We start from the raw sequence: 14,354 nt of genomic DNA on the forward strand, positions 1-14,354 counted from the left end.
AAATGACAAGACAGAGGAGTTTTCCCCAAAATAAATATCAAGAAGAAATCACAGCCTGAGATTTGCTCAAAACAAATATAAGCAATATATCTGAACAAGAATTTAAAACAACAATCATAAGAATACTAGCTGGGCTTGAAAAAAAGGCAGAGAAGACACCTGAGAAACCCTGACCCTGAAGAGATAAAAGACCTAAAAACTAGTCAAACTGAAATAAAAAAATGCTGTAAGTAAGATGCAAAACTGATTGGATATAATTACAATGAGGATGGAAGAAGCAGAGGAATGAGTCGATGATACAGAAAATTAAATTACGGGAAATAATGAAGCTGAGAAGAAGAGGGAAAGAAAACTATCAGGTCACAAATACATATTTAGGGAATTCAGTGATTCCATTAAAGTACAAAAATATCTGCATCATAGGAGTCCCAGAAAAAGAATGGGTAAAAGGGGAAGTTTACTTGAACAAATAGGTGAGAACTTCCCTAATGTGGGGAAGGAAACAGGCATTCAAATCCAAGAGGCACAGAAAACTCCCCTCAAATTCAACAAAAACAGGTCAACATCAAGATATATCAGAGTGAAACTTGCAAAATACAAAAATAGAGAATTCTAAAAAGCAGCTAGGGACAAAAGGTTCTTAACCAAGAAGGGCAGACACATAAGGTTAGCAGCAGACCTGTCCAAAGAAACTTGAAATGCCAGAAGAAAGTGGCATGATATATTCAACATGCTAAATGGGAAAAATATGCTTTATCCAGCAAGGCTGTCTTTCAGAATAGGAGAGTTAAACAGTTTCCAGGACAAGCAGAAACTAAAGGAGTTCCTGAACACTAAATCAGCTCTGCAAGAAATATTAAAGGCAACCCTTTGAGCAGGAAAGAGAGCTCAGAAACAACAAACACCAGAAAAGAACAGAGACAATCTATAGGACCAGTGACTTTACAGGTTATACAATGGTACTAAATTCGTATCTATCAATAATTACTCTGAATGTAAATGGACTAAATGCTCCAATCAAAAAACACAGGGTATCAGGAAGGATAAAACACACACACACACACACACACACACACACACACAAGACCCATAGATATGTTGCTTACAAGAGACTCATTTTAGACCCAAAGACACCTACAGATTGAAAGTGAGGGGGTGGAGAACCGTTTATCATGCTAATCTTCAATCTCGTTTATATGTCTACTGTCAATGCCTTAGGTTTATGTTCTCTTCATTTCTCATTTGGAATTCTTAAATAACTTCCTACCTAATCTTCCTGCTTTGAAAGAAGTGACCTCCCTAATACATAATTGCTTTGGACTGCATTGTGTCTCCCCAAATTTGTTACAGGATAAGAACAAAACTATAAAGTATGTTCAAAGTGTTGGCAATGTCACCAAAGACTATTTCTAAAAGACCGGAAGATTCAGAAATTTCATTCCTTCATCTTATTCATTCATTCACTCACTGGGAGTGGAGAGTATTTCCTTCCGCAGAACAGGTAAATCTGTAACCATTTAAGTCTCATTCATGAGTAGTATGGACAAACATAGGGCACTGCTGTGAATCCAGGCTTAAAGGGTCATCTAGTGGCAATTTATTACTAAATTTTAATTTATTTTACTAAACTAAAATAAATACCATATGCCCTGGATTATCTGCACAGAAAACCACTATAACCACTATGATATTACCCACTACCTTAAAAGAAATGGCCAATTTAACACCACTGGAAATCTACAGAGAAGTTCTGAGGTACTAAGAGAAGCAATAATTCCTATATCTGACTTTTTTGACATTTATTATTCCATAGAGAAGGGTTACTGGGGTGGAGAGAGGCCTAGCTGTTAAGGTAGGTAACATTATAAATCCAGACTGAAATCTAAAAGTTGCTCTTTACCTTATGAACTTGAGAAATAAATTTAATGATGTAAAGTCTGTATCCTGTTTTCCTTGTTAGAACAATTCAATATTTTACATTGGTAAAAATCAAACAAATTATCCAGCCCCAGAACGTACAGATGTTTTAAAGCTTGAAACTTATCAATATTTAGTATTGGGTGACAGGCATTAAGAAGGGCACATGATGTGATGAGCACTGGGTGTTATACGCAACTGATAAGTTGAGCACTGGGTATTATACGCAACTGATAAGTTCTGAGCACTACATCTGAGACTAATGATATACTATATGTTGGGTAATTTAATTTTTTTAAATGAAAAAATATTTAGAATTGCTTCTCCATTTCTTGGCAAGAAATTAACAATTCAGTTCTAACAGACCATTTTTTCCCCTTAAATACTGTTACATTTATTCAGACTTACTCAAAAAAATCTAAGAAGTTCAGGACCATAACAGACCTATTTTTCAGGAAGCAAATCCCAGGATTCATTCAAACCAGTGACTTAGTCATTCCATACTTATTTACTATGTGACTAAGACATGCAAACAACTGTATAGATATAAAACATGGACAAAAATAAATCTGACTCCTAATGATGATGTTACCAAAGAACTGCTTTGAAATACTGTTTCAATGACAAATATACAACCAGGGAAGAAAATGAATTTTTAAAAATTTAAAAACATTAAAAAACACAAACATGAATTATATCAGGGTACAGTGGGTGACACTCTTCTTTCCTACAGTCACACGGGCATGTTTCTGAATGAAAAGAAGTAAAGTTTAACCAAACATTAATGTCTAGATCTGGAATTAGGCATTCCAAAGAGAAAAAAGAGTTTCATTCCAGTTCAAGCCAAAACTAAGCTTCAATGCCCAAGTAATACAAACCTTAGCAAATTATTTTCATAAATCTTTAATATGGTTAGTCACTGCTTAATGGGTCCCCTAACCCTGGGAGAGAGAAAAGCCTCACTGCTGGTAGCAAAAACTGTTCCCTTCTTTCCTCAGAGAAGGCATCAGGAGATGCCACGCTGTGATAGCACATGCTCCCCTAGCTTGCTCTCATCTCCATGTGTCTTTGGTGGGCTCTTATTGTCTACATTAAACATAAGAACTCCTCAAATCACAGCTCCATGCCCTCTTCTCATTTGTTGTCTCCCTTAGATGAGTGCTTCTGAAACTGTGCACTTGTATATTTAAAGACCTTTGTAAAATGCAGACAGTGATTTGTTAGGTCTGAGGTGGGTTGAGATTCTGCATTTCTAGGAAGCTTCTAGGTGACTCCCATGCTGCTCGTCCCCAGACTACACTTTAAGATGTAAGTTTCATTTCAAATCCTAGGCCAGAATAATATATAAGGCTATGATTCTTTTTTCTAATTGAGGAATAACTGAATATGACTCATTTTTTAAAGAGCAAATCATGACTACTATAAAAATAAATTTCTGTATAAAAGATGGCACTGAGCTCATAATTGAGTTAAAACAAATAAATCAATCAGGAAGCAAACTGATACATACACTGGGAAAGAATGAGTCTGAGGGTGTGAGAAAGAAAAGTTTTCTTAATATAAGAAGTTACCAAATCACAAAGATAAAGAGAAGCTCTGTTGAAGAATAAGGGACATTTCACAATTTAATCAGTCCTGTCAATGGTGTTTTGCAAGTCCATGTGTGGCTCAAACAGAATGTACCTTGCAGATAGAACGGAGATGCAGAGCCCACAGAGTCCGAACACGCCCTGGAAACCAGAAGCCAAGAATTAACAAGAAGACAACGAGGTGAGATGTCTAAGCAAGTTCTGAGGATTTTGTATGAAGGAGTCAAACAATAAAACTTCATGTGGGAGTTTCCCGGAAACTCTGACAAGGACCACTCATTAAAACAAAACAAAACACATAAGCAAACAAGCAAAAAACAAAACTCTAACAGACATACTATATATCTACTCAATATCCATCCTTACCAACAGAATAAATTTGTTTTTTTAATTTTATTTATTTATTCATGAGAGACAGAGAGAGAGAGAGAGAGAGAGAGAGAGAGAAAGGCAGAGACACAGGCAGAGGGAGAAGCAAGCTCCATGCAGGGAGCCTGACGTGGGACTCGATCCCGGATCTCCAGGATCACGCCCTGGGCTGAAGGCGGCACTAAACCGCTGAGCCACCTGGGCTGCCCCCAGAATAAATTTGCTCTGAGCAGCAATGGACCCAACTAAAAGTCCTCACTTTCTCACTCTATTTTGCACTTAAGGGTAAATATGTAAGAAAGTTCTCCCTAAAGACATTAAACTTGAGGTTTTCTGGGAGAACATTTTGCTTTTTGATATAGCCATTGCTTCTTTGTCCGGCACACCTTCCTTTCTCAGTCACCCTGGAATAAAGATGTCGTGCCAGGATATACATTAGTCACCTTAAGACCATGAGGAGAAAAGGTATACACAGAGATCTCCAACTTTTTGGTCTCAAGACTCCTTTACAATGTGAAGCACTGAGGACTCCCCAAAGCCTTTTGCTTATGTGGATTATATATATTTACCACATTATAAATTAAAACAATTCTTAAAATATGGATCTCTTAATTCAATTAGAATAAACCCCATTATATAAATAACATTTCTATGAAAAATAACTATTCTTCTGAAAAAAAGTGACAGAATAACATATTTTTATATTTTTATAAATCTTGTTATTGTCCAAATAATAGAAGATAGCTCGATTCTTTTTTTTTTAATTTTATTTATTTATTCATGACAGAGAGAGAGAGAGAGAGAGAGAGAGGCAGAGACACAGGCAGAGGGAGAAACAGGCTCCATGCAGGGAGCCTGACGTGGGACTTGATCCCGTGTCTCCAGGATCCAACCCTGGGCTGAAGGTGGCGCTAAACTGCTGAGCCACCCAGGCTGCCTGATAGCTGGATTCTTATATCTGCTTGTACACTCAATCTCCTCTGTTGTTTCGACTGAAATAAATGAAGAAAATTTGGCCTTAGACTTTTATAAGTGTATATGTATTTAAGAACCATTTGAGATAATTGTGGATATTCTTTGTACTACACAAAAACTCAAGTAATCAGCTGTGATGTACACTCTAATATTAATAAACTTTTAATACTCCACTAAAATCAACTAGTCCATCTTTTACTTCGAATTGGTCTCTTAATCATGCACGACTTTATAACATCACACTAAATTGGTCATTTAGAAATTACTGGTTCACTAGGTTATGCAAATCTTCCAAGCCTGACACATTTCATTATGCAATATGAAAAAATATCACACTCATTAAAATAATCATCAGAGTCCTTAATTATTGAAAAGCTACCAACCTCACAGTGGTGGATACAAGTTTTCCAAAATCCTAATTTTTGCTTACAGACTTCAAATTTTTTCACTGGCAACTAAAACTGTTCCTTGAAAGGAATGATTGGTTCAATTCATTCAATTTAGGGAAATGTCTGCCAAATATCCAAGTCAGAATAAACTAGAGTTTGACTGCCAATAATTCTTTCAATAAAAATTGTATTCCATTAAAAATGACTAGTTAATTTAGCAACTCAATCACAGAAATGCTTTGCTCTGAAGCAACCACTGCACTTTGGTATTCAGTAGAAATATCTATACTAGACATGCAAAAATGGAATAAAATACATAATATTTAACGAGAATAGTACATTAGAACTGACACACATATTAAAATTTGCAGAAAATGAAATCAAAGTATAATTGTCTTCAAAATGTTCCCAAAGTTAAAGATATAAGATACAAGAAATATATCAAGCTTCCAAAGATAAGCACTAAAAAATCTGCACCAAGAGATACACTCATTAACACCACACATAAAACAAAAAGAAATTCTTAAAAGTGTTCAAGTAGCCCACATGACAGTGCGTCCCTCCTGAAGCTGTGCGCTCGGTCGAAGAGGACGACCATCCTCGATAGAGGAGGACCGTTCTTCCGTCAAGAGTATACGAGTAGCTGCGCTCCCCTGCTAGAACCTCCAAACAAGCTCTCAAGACAGTAAGAAAATGAGAATAAGAAAGAGAGATGGGGAGAAAGTATGGAGGGGGCAAACAGAAAATAAAAAGTAAAATGGCATCCTTAATTCCTAAGATCTCAGAATCTATCCTAAGGTCATACAGCAAATAGAGAAACATTTATTCAAGAAAATTTACTATACCTTGGTATGAATAGTAGGAATCTGGCATTTGAGCTACAACCCAGTCTATCCTCAGGTTGACAGGTTGACAGAAGCTCCACTCTGGAAGGGTGCAGCCACGAAAAAAAAAATGGCTTCCTCCCCTCTCCCCCCAAGTTCCCAAAAGAATAGAATGGTATCTCCAGAGAGAGGGGCAGGTCCTAAGTATTACATACTACTCTATCAACACCATGTTCTGGAAGCCATGTTCCAGGCAAAAGTGATTTAGAAGTATGTCTGGGCTCCTTTCTGCACAGTGCCCACTAACAGAGCAGAAGCTCTACTCCAGGCATGGCAGTCTGGGTGTAATGGGGACCAACTTTGCTTAACTCAACAGACTGAAAGGGTGGAAGTTCCACACCAAGACAGGCAAGCCAATTTCTTTGCCCTACATAAAGCAGGTGCATGACTCCAAAAGATGTGGGCCACTGTACCTACCCCCACCTCCAGAGCACAAGCTTAGATTTTGCAAAGGTGGAAAGTCAAGCCAAAAGAGTAGAGAGCTCCTAAGCTATCTCCAAGAAAACAAACATTATCTGGAATAGAATACGTAGAAATTCCAGCCTAATGGTACTAGCAAAAATGGTGGCATTTTAGGAGGCTGGTAGCTCTAAGAGATCAACAAGAGAAACCATAAAACAACTAAAAGTGTACCACAGAAAACCAGAGACAGACAACTAAGAAAGTCCTCCTGAGGATGGAAGAAACCTCAAAGACTGGCCTCAAAAACAACTGCAACAAAGGGATCTGCATTTACTTGGATCAGACTATGGAACAATGTCCTACGGAACTGTCCAAAATATCAGAGCAATCAGCCAACAGTTAATGGAACTAAAACCTGAGTGTGAAATCAACAGAGATAAGAAAACTTAACAGGTCAGGAAGAGAGACAGTTACTGCCATAAATGTAGTCATCCCAACTTGAGAGAGTGCATGCCCAAGGCTTACCCACTGAGAAGCAAAATCAGAAACTATATATTGTGAAGAAAACAGATTTTACTATAAATCCAGCCAAGTTACTAAACAAAGAACAACCCACAGGAGGTGGAGGGTCAAAGAATTTTAATTCAAAGATAATAAAAAGTATTATCTAAAACATACAGCATTGAGTACAGAAATTACAAGACATTCAGAGAAAGGGGAAAGTATGACCCAAACAGTAAAAACAGGAGGTAATAAAAAAGGCCCTCCATAAGGCCCAGAAACTGTCTTTGGTACAGTTACTGTTTTGAGGTCCAGTTATTGTCTTTGGTACACAAAGCCTTCAAAATAGCTAATATAAATATGTTCACAGAACTAAAGGAAGCCATACTTAAAGAGGTGAAGTTCCTTCACATGACAATACCCTACCCAACTGATGAAAGCAATAAAGAGATAAAAACTATAAAAAATGAACAACATGGAAAATGTGGAAGTGAAAAGTAAAATAATTGAAATGAAAAATCCATTACAAGCATTCAACAGCAGATTTGACCTGGCAGAGGAAAGAATCAGTAAATACGAAGATGGATCCTAAGAGATTATGCAATTTGAAGAACAGGGATCAAAAAGAATAAAAAAGATAAACAGAGCCCTAGAGAAACATGGAACATGATTAAGTACACCCACATATCCGTAATGTGAGTACTAGGGAGAAAGAAGAGAGAGGAGAAGAAAAAATATTCGAAGAAATAATAGCTGAAAACTCCTAAAATCTGATAAAAACATTAATCTCCACATCTAAGAAGCTAAATTAAATTGTAGTAGGATAAAAGCAGAGGGACCTGCATCCAAACACATCAAATTAACATGCTGAAAGACAAAAAGAATATCTTGAAGGCAGCAAGGGAAAAATAACTAGTTGTGTACAACTAAACCCTCACAAAATTAATAGCAGATTTCTCATCAGAAACAATGGAGGCCAGAAGACTGAGGGGGGTGGCAATTTTAGGGAACTGAAAGAAAAAGAATCTTAACCAAGAATGTTATTCCAGCAAACCTACCTTCAGTAATGAAGGTGAAATTAAGAATATCACAAGTAAGAAAAACAGAGAATGTAACACTAGCTGATACATCTTAAAAGGAATGTTAAAGAGAAGTTCTTCAGGCAGAAAACAACATCAAATAATAATTAATTGAAACTACATGAAAAAAACACAAAGAACACCAGAAAAGCTAATTATGTAAAAATAAAAGACAGTATGTGTGTGTGTGTGTGTATGTGTGTGTGTGTGTGTGAATGTTTTTCTTGTTCTTTCATTTCTTAAGAGATTGTAAAAAGAATTATACAAAAACATATATTTTGAATTGTTGGACCTATTACATAAAGAAATGTTCATATATTTGACAATAACAAAAGAAGTAGGTTGGGTACAAGACTGCATTGGCAAAAGAAGTGACACCAGATAGCAACTCAAATCCATGGAAATAAATGAGAACAAGAAATGGTAAAAACTTTAAAAGAACAAACTCTGTAAATGCTTTCCTTTCTTTTATTTTATTTTTTAAGATTTTATTTATTTTATTATTATTTATTCATGAGAGAGAGAGAGAGGCAGAGACACAGGCAGAGGGAGAAGCAGGCTCCATGCAGGGAGCCTGACACGGGAATCGATCCTCGGACTACAGGATCACACCCTGGGCCAAAGGCAGACGCTAAACCACTGAGCCACCCAGGGATCCCATACTTTCTCTTATTTAAGTGACAAATTAATAACTGCAACAATGTATTATTAGGTTTGTAACATATACAGATGTAACATGTATAGCAACATTAGCAAGAAGGGGAAAGAGAACAGAGGCACATAGGCATGATTTTATATCTTATGGAATTAAATGAATATGATGATAGATTTTGTTTTCTTTAAAAGTATACTCTAAACCCAGGAGCAAACACTCCACATGATAATTTTTAAAAATCACGTAATACAAAACAAAGCAGTAAAGGATAAACAGAGAAAAAAGGCATAAGATACATAAAAAACAAAAAGTGAAATGGCTGACACATCAAACTATATTAACAGCAATAAATATTAACAATCCAATCAAAAGGTGTGTCACTGTGGATAAAAACACAAAATGCAAGGTACACTGTCTAGAGAAGACACACTTTACACTGAAAATTGCAAATAGGATGATAGTTAAGGAAAAAGATAAAATTACAAAAACAGTAACCATAAGAAAGTTGAAAAGACTATATCAATATCAGACAAAACAGACTTAAGAAAATTATACTAGAAAGAGGAATGAATGCTTATTTTAAGAAATCAATGAATCACAAAAATCTAACATATATATGCCTCATAAAAGAGCCCAAAATTACACAAAGCAAAAACTGATAGAACAGAGTGAAAACCAGACAATTCAATAATACTGGCAGACCTCAATGCCCTATATTCAACAACAGACAGAACAACTAGATAGAAGGCTAACAAAAGGTAAGAACTGAACAGCACCATAAACCAACTAGACCTTGAACAGACCTCTATAGAACACTAGACCCAAAAACAGAACACACATTCTTCTCAAGTGTACATGGAACATTCTCCAGGGCAGCAATACATGGAAGACCATAAAACAAGCCTCAGTAAGTTCAAAAAGAATTGAAATAATACAAAATATGATTTCTCACAATGGAGTTAAATTAGATATCAATAACAGAAATAAGAGAAAATCACAGACACGTGGAAATTAAACAATAAAATCTAAAATAATCAATTGGGTCAAGGAACTCACAAGGGAAATTAGAAAATGTGAGATTAATAAAAATGAAAACATAAAATTCCAAACTTATTCAATGCAGCCAATATAGTGCTTATAGAAATATTTACAACTGTAAATGCTGATAAATATAAAGAATAAATAAATCACTTCCACAATAAGACACTGGTAAGAAAAGAGCAAAGCATACATAAATTAGCAAAAGAGGAAAAAATTACAAGGAGATATTAGTAAGGACTAGAAAGTTGATGGAGAAAAAACAACAAAACCCAAAGTTGGCTCTTTGACAAGATTTTTTTTTTAAATCAAAAAACCTTTCTGTAGCTTCACCAAGTAAAAAAACAAAATACAACTCTAATCACTAAAATTAGGAATAAAAGAGCTTGTATTACCAAGCTTTCAGAAATATAAAGGGTTATAAAGGAATATTGTGAACTATTTTATACCAAAAAAATAAACAAGTAAAGAGGAAACCCTACAGAGACAGACACAAACTACCAAAAGTGACTCAAGAAGAAATAAGAAATCTAGGAGGTGCCTGGCTGATTCAGTTGGTGGTAGATGGTGTGTGATTCTTGATTTTGGGGTCATGAGTTCAAGTCCCACAATGGGCATGAAGCCTACCTAAACATAAAAATTTTTTAAAAGAAAGAAAGAAAAGAGATAAAAAATCTGAATAAACCAGATTCAATTAGCTATTCAAAAACTTCCCACAAAAGGGCACCTGGGTGGCTAAGTTGGTTGAGTGGCCAACTCTTGATTTTGGTTCAGGTCATGATCTCAGGGTCCTAATGTCAGGCCCTGTGTTGGGCTCTGCTCTCAGCAGGGAATCTGCTTGAGATTCTCTCCCTCTCACTCTGCCCTCCTTCCCTCCCCCCTGCTTATTCTCTCTCAAATAAATAAATATTAAAAAAAAAAAAAAAGACCAAAGACATCCTTAGAAAACTGCATACCGGTATTACTTATGAGTATAGGCTCAAGATTTCTCAACAAAATACTACCAAACCAAATCCAGCAACAGAGGGTGCCTGGGTTGGTTGAGTGTGCCTTTGGCTCAGGTTGTGATCTGGGGGTCCTGCAATGGAGTCCCACATCGGTCTCCTTGTAGGGAGTCTGCTCCTCCCGCTGCCTATGTCTCTGACCGCCCCCCCCCGTCTCTCATGAATAAATACATAAAATCTTTTAAAAAATCCAGCAACAGATAAAAAGGATATGTACTATGACTAAGTGGAATTTATACTAGGAATGTAACACTAAAATAGCCAAAATTCAATATAGGACACAAGATCAAAAGAATTTTTAAATATATATACAATAAACATTTGACAAAATCAAACAACTTTCCTGATAAAAACACTCAACAAACTAGGGATAGAACTTCCTCAACCTGATAAAGTACATCTACAATAAATCCACAGTAGTTAATATCACACTCAATGATCAAAGAATGATTTTACAGTAAGACTAGGAACAAGACAAGCTGTTCACTCTTTCACCTTCTATTCAACATTGTAGTGAGGATTCTAGGCAGGGTAATTAGGGGAAAAAAAGAGAATAAAGACATTTAGCTGGGTAAAGAAGTAAAAGTATCTTTGCAAATGACATGATCTCGTATACAGAAAATTCTGAGGACAAAAACAATATACAAAAATAACTTGCATTTCTACACACTCTAAATGAACAACTCAAAAACAAAATTTAGAAAACTCATTTACAATATTCTCAAGAAAGATAAAATACTTAGGAATAACTTCAACAAGATAAGTGCAAAGTTTATACTGTGAAACTACAAAATATTTTTGAAAGATGTTGAAAGACCTAAATAAATGGAACAACATCCTTTGTTAATGATTGAGATGACTTAAAATTTTTAGGATGGCAAAACTTTCTGTTTGACCTACAGACTCAAGGCAATCCCTATAAACATCCAGTTGACTTTTTAGCAACTAACGAGCTGATCATAACACTCATTACATGGAACCAACTATAGCCAGAATAATCTTGAAAAGGAAGAACAAAGCTATACTGATACCACAACTCATTGCAATTAGTGATATAAGAATAGCCCAAACAATGGAATAATACTTGAAGTCCAGAAGTAAGCCTTTACATTTTTGGTTATCTAGTTTTTATTTTTTTTATTTTTTTTAATTTTTATTTATTTATGATAGGCACAGAGGGAGAGAGAGAGAGAGAGGCAGAGACACAGGCAGAAGGAGAAGCAGGCTCCACGCACTGGGAGCCTGACGTGGGACTCGATCCCGGGTCTCCAGGATCACGCCCTGGGCCAAAGGCAAGCGCTAAACCGCTGCGCCACCCAGGGATCCCGGTTATCTAGTTTTTAATAAGAGTATAAAACAAGTACCTGGAAAAATAATAGTTTTTTCAACACAAGCTTGGGACAACTGCAAAAAAATGAAGGTGGATCCCTTCCCCACACTATACACAAAGTTAACTCAAAATGGATCACAAAGCAAATATAAGACCTAAAACTACACAGTTCTTACAATATAATATAGGAGTAAATCTTAATGACCTTCGGTTAAGCAAAGCCTTCTTAGACATGACCGAAACCATAGTGGCAAAAAAAAAAAAAAAAAAAAAAAAAGTAAATCAGACTTCATCAAAATTAAAAACTTATGTGATTTAAGTACAACAATCAAAGAATGAAAAGAAAACCCACAGAATTGGAGGAAATATTTGCAAATTATATATTTAATAAGGGACTTATGTCTAGAATAAACTGCTTATAACAATAAAAAATAATGTTTATAAAATAAGCAAAGGATCTCAAGAGACATTCCTCCAGAGAAGATATATAAATAGCCAATAAATACATGAAAATACAGAAAGGAAATTCTTCAATTTGATAAAGAGTGTCTATTAAAAAAAACTACACGTAACATTATATCTAATGATGAAAGAAAGACTGAATGCTTCTTCCCTGATTATGAACAGGGCAATGATATCCATTCTCATCATTCTTCTTTTTTTTAATTTTCATTGGAGTAAAATACATGTAGCATAAAATTTATCATCTTAACCATTCTTAAGTGTACAGTTCAGTATTGTTAAGAATATTTACATTATTGAGCAACCAGTCTCTAGAATTTTTTCACCTTGCAAAATTGAAACTCTAAACACATTAAATAACAATCCCCATTTCCCTGTCTCTCCTTGCCTAGCAACCACCATTCTACTTTCTGTTCCAATGACTACCTTAAGATACCTCATATAAGTGGAATCATACAATATTTATCTTTTTGTGACTGGCTAATTTTACCTAGCATAATGTCCTCAAGGTTCATCGATGTTGTAGCATATGCCTGAATTTCATTCCTTTGTAAAGGCTAAAGAAAATCCCATTGTATGTATATACCATATTTTGTTTACTCATTCATCCATCCATCAATGGTCGACTATGTTGCTTCCATCTTTTGATCATTGTGAATAATACTGTTATGAATACAGATGTCCAAATATCTCTTCAGGACCCTGCTTTCAATTCTTTTGGATATATACCCAAAAGTGGAATTGCTGGATCATATGATAATTCTATTAATTTTTTGAGGAACCATCATACTGCTTTCCATAGTGGCTGTATCAATCTACATTCCCAGCAACAGGGCACAAGGGTTAGTAGGTACTTGATGTGTAAGCTGCTATCTCATTGTGGTTTGGAGCTGCATTTCCCTAATGCAGTTCACCCTAGCAACCGTGAATATTTTTCATATGCATATTGACCATTTATATATCTTTGGAGAAATGTTTGGCCTATTCAAGTCCTTTGCCCCTTTTCCTTAGGTTACTTGTTGTTGTTATGTTGTAGGGGTTCTATACATATTCTGAATATTAACTCCTTATCAGATATATGATTTGCAAATGTGTCTCCTATTCCACAGATTTTTTCACTCTGTTGATGCACAGAAGCTTTTAATTTTGATGTAGGCCAGTGTATTTATTTTCACTTTCATTACCTGTGCTTTTAGTGTCAATAAATCTTTGCCAAATCCAATGTTATGAATCTTCTATTTTCTTTTTCCAAGAGTTTTACTCTTGATTTAGTTAGGACTCTTGACACATTTTGAGTTAATTTTTGTATGCAGTGTAAGGTAAGAATCTCACTTCATTCTTTTGCATGTGGATATTTAGTTTTTCCCAGCACTATTTGTTGAAAAGGCTGTCCTTTCCCCACTGATCATCTTAGCACTCTTAAATCATTTAGCACTCAAAAACCATTTGAGCACATATGTGAAAGTTTATTTCTAGGCTTTCTATTCTATTCCATTGGCATAAATGTCTTTATGCCAGTACTACAATGTTTTGATTACTGTAACTTCTTAATAAATTCTGAAATTAGGAAGTGTAACACTTCCTAACTGTCCTTTTTTTAGTCCATCAATGTCTGTCCTTTTTCTCAAAATTGTTTTGGCTATTCTGGGTCACCTGAGATTCCATATGAATTTTAAGATGAAAGTTTTACTTTGGGTAAACAATATTAAGTCTTCCAACCCATGAACAAATATAAATACTTTATATTTATCTATATCTGC

General features: G+C 35.4%; 1 protein-coding gene across 10 annotated transcripts in view; it reads right to left on the minus strand.

Moving 5' to 3' along the window:
• The window catches only part of MARCHF8 (membrane associated ring-CH-type finger 8), a 158,004-nt gene that overhangs the window by 24,775 nt on the left and 118,875 nt on the right, over positions 1 to 14,354 (minus strand). Inside the window, exon 3 of one of the 10 annotated variants that reach the window (XM_072806282.1) lies at positions 3,601 to 3,647. The exons of the other annotated variants lie outside the window; for them this stretch is intronic. The gene's annotated coding sequence lies outside the window, so the exon portion shown is untranslated. The remainder of the gene's footprint in view (positions 1 to 3,600; positions 3,648 to 14,354) is intronic. 10 annotated transcript variants of the gene reach the window in all.

This window comes from Canis lupus, chromosome 29 (genome assembly GCF_048164855.1).
Source record: "Canis lupus baileyi chromosome 29, mCanLup2.hap1, whole genome shotgun sequence".
NCBI lineage: Eukaryota > Metazoa > Chordata > Mammalia > Carnivora > Canidae > Canis > Canis lupus.